This window comes from Nematolebias whitei, chromosome 10 (genome assembly GCF_014905685.2).
Source record: "Nematolebias whitei isolate Nwh7 chromosome 10, NemWhi1, whole genome shotgun sequence".
Lineage (NCBI taxonomy): Eukaryota > Metazoa > Chordata > Actinopteri > Cyprinodontiformes > Rivulidae > Nematolebias > Nematolebias whitei.
Window position 1 is genome coordinate 4,651,245 of NC_056507.1, and position 3,075 is coordinate 4,654,319.

Below are 3,075 nucleotides of genomic sequence, written 5' to 3' on the forward strand. Positions count from 1 at the left end.
AGAGTAACGTAGAGTTACATAGAGCAGTTTGAGGGCACGTGAAGGCTTGTTGTGCTGCAGGCTGTTTGAGGAAAACGGAAGAGGAAGTGTGAAAGAGCAGACTGCGTTTTACTCAAACGAGGACCAGCAGCAAGCCTAACCCTGGTTAACTCCGCAGCAACATGGCTGTGCAAACATCTGTTAATAAACATCGTTGTTTATTTTCCTTCTTCTTCTTCTTCTTGCTGCTGGAGAGGAAGCACGTGCATCGTCCCCGCGTGCGCTCGCGCTGTTGTGGGCTCGCTAACCCGAAGTAGCGGAAATATTCACGATGCAAGACGAATAAAATGAACGTTTTACCCCCACGAAGTAAAAGTGCGCGTACCTGAGAGGTCACGCAGCTTCTTTACATCCACACGGCCTGCGGTGTCTGCTACATCCAGCTCGGTCATGTCTTCCGTCCATTACTGCTGAAAAAACAAGAAAACACAGCCAGAGGTAAAAGGTCACGGCCTGTGTTTCAGTCAGACGTTTATGAACTGCTCACTTTTACTCTTACATAAAAATATTACAAGTCAAACAAAAAAAACTGCCGTCTTATATTCGCCGAACAAGTAAAATATTTACTTTGCAGACCACTTTTATGATTTAACGACGCTGATGCGTTCATGTTAAAATGCGACGGTGGGAATAATATGAGCTCAAGGACAAGTTTATCAGTTTCTTTTTTTTTTTATGTATAAAAATAGAACATGATGCGTGAAACTAAAAGTACATTTATATATTTATATTTAAAATAAAATTAAAATATTTATAATATATATTTATATAATAAAAAGAATATAGATACTTTATATTTTCGTTTCTCAAAATATAATCAGCAATTTATTGTAAAACATGCTAACTGTAAGAAAGCACCAGTAACAATAACGCTGGTTTAACTTGATAAATACATGAATATGAAAACTAAGGCTACACGTTTAAATTTTTACATTTTATCATTAAATGTTGACCGGTATTAGAAAGCTAAAGGCATAAAGTCCGAGTTTTACCGAAGGCAACTGTATGACGTCAGACGAGATGTTTACCAGAGCTTTTTTTTTTTTTAAAGCGACAGTCATTTATTTACTTTGTTAAACTACAGTGAACAAAAATATTGCAACACTTGTCTTTGCTCCCACTTTTCACGAGTTGAACGCAAAGATCTAAGACTTTTTGTATGTACACAATATTTTACTCTAAAAGATTATTTACAATTGTGTGTAAATCCGTGTTAATAAGCACTTCTCTGTTGCCTCACAGGTGTGGCAGATCAAGATGCTGATTAGACAGCATGATTATTGCACAGGTGTGCCTTGGGCTGACCACAATAAAAGGCCACTCTAAAATGTGCAGTTTTATCACACAGCACAATGCAACAGGTGTTGCAGGTGTTGACATGCTGACTGCAGGAAATGTCCACCAGAGCTGTTGTCCTTGAAATGTGTTCATATATCTACCATAAGGTGTCTCCAAAGACCTTTCAGAGAATTTTGGCAGTACATCCAAGTGACCCCACAACCTCAGACCACGTGTAACCACACCAGCCCAGGACCGCTACATCCAGCATCTTCACCTCAGAGACTGTCTGAGACCAGACACCTGGACAGTTGCTGCAACGAACGGTTTGCATGACCAAAGAATTTCTGTACAAACTATCAGAAACCATCTCAGGGAAGCTCATCTACTGCTCATCGTCCTCATCGATGTCTCCACCTGACTGCAGTTTGTCATCATAAATGACTTGAGTGGGAAAATGCTCGCATTTGATGGAAGATGACACGGAGAGGTGTTCTCTTCATGGATGAATTCTGGGTTTCACTGTACAGGGCAGATGGCAGACTGTGTGCATGGCGTGATGTGGGTAAGCGGTTTGCTGATGTGAAGGTCGAGTGGCCCATGGTGGTGGTGGGGTTGTGGTTATGGTCAATGAACACAGGAGCATTTTATTGATGGCATTTTGAATGCACAGATACCGTGACGAGATCCAGAGACTCGTTGTGCCATTCATCCATGGCAATCACCTCATGTTGCAACATGATAATGCACGCTCCCTCAAAACTTGCAACATCTTTGGCATTGTGCCGTGTGATAAAACTGCATGCTTTAGAGCACAGGTGTCAAACTCCAGGCCTCGAGGGCTGGAGTCCTGCAACTTTTAGATGCGTATCTGATGCCACAGCTGAATCAAATAAGGAGGTCATTAGCAGGACTTTGGAGAACTTGTCTGCACTGAGAAGCTAATTCAATCGTGATTCAGGTGTTTTGGACCAGTGCAACATCTAAAAGTTGCAGGACTCCAGCCCTTGAGGCCTGGAGTTTGACACCCCTGCTTTAGAGGGACCTTTTATTGTGGTCAGCCTAAGGCACACCTGTGCAATAATCATCTAATCAGCATCTTGATATGCCACACCTGTGAGGTGAATGGAATATATGCTCACTAAGATTTGCGAGCAGTATTTGAGAGAGAAAGGCCTTTTGTGTACATAGAAAAATTATTTGAGTTCTGCTCATGATAAATGGGAGCAAATAAATAAGAGATACGGCTTTATTTTTGTTCTCTATAGATTATTGGTTTACACCTAACTCTGCGCCTCAGAGTCTGAGGATCTCTCTTGGTCACTTAACACCTCAAAAAGGCACAACATCGTCTTTATTTCCTGCAGAGCCTTAAAAAGCTCACCAGTGCTCGAGGATATTGCTGGACTTCTATCACTGTGCCATCAAGAGCATTCTCACAAACTGAATCTCATGGTACGGCAACTGCTCTGCAGCTGACTGCAAGGTGGTCCAGCGGGTGGTGAAAAGTGACCAACGCATCACTGGCACATAGGAGTGCATCTACTGCAAATGTTGTCTGGGCAGGGCGAGGAACATTTTCACAGATGTTTCTCATCCTAAACATGGACTTTTCAATCTCCTACCATCTGGTAGGCGTCACAGGAGCCTCCACTCCTACACACCAACACTGTAATCCCACTTTAAGTGATGATATGTCAGAGTCAGAGTTTTTTATTGTCATACACAGCACATGTGGTGGAACGAGATTATGTACAC

At 42.1% G+C, this 3,075-nt stretch overlaps 1 protein-coding gene across 1 annotated transcript in view; it reads right to left on the reverse strand.

Moving 5' to 3' along the window:
* The window catches only part of slc25a44a (solute carrier family 25 member 44a), a 5,224-nt gene extending 4,604 nt beyond the window's left edge, over window positions 1-620 (reverse strand). Inside the window, exon 1 of the mRNA XM_037682531.1 lies at window positions 365-620. The gene's annotated coding sequence lies outside the window, so the exon portion shown is untranslated. The remainder of the gene's footprint in view (window positions 1-364) is intronic.
* Window positions 621-3,075: the final 2,455 nt, after the last annotated feature.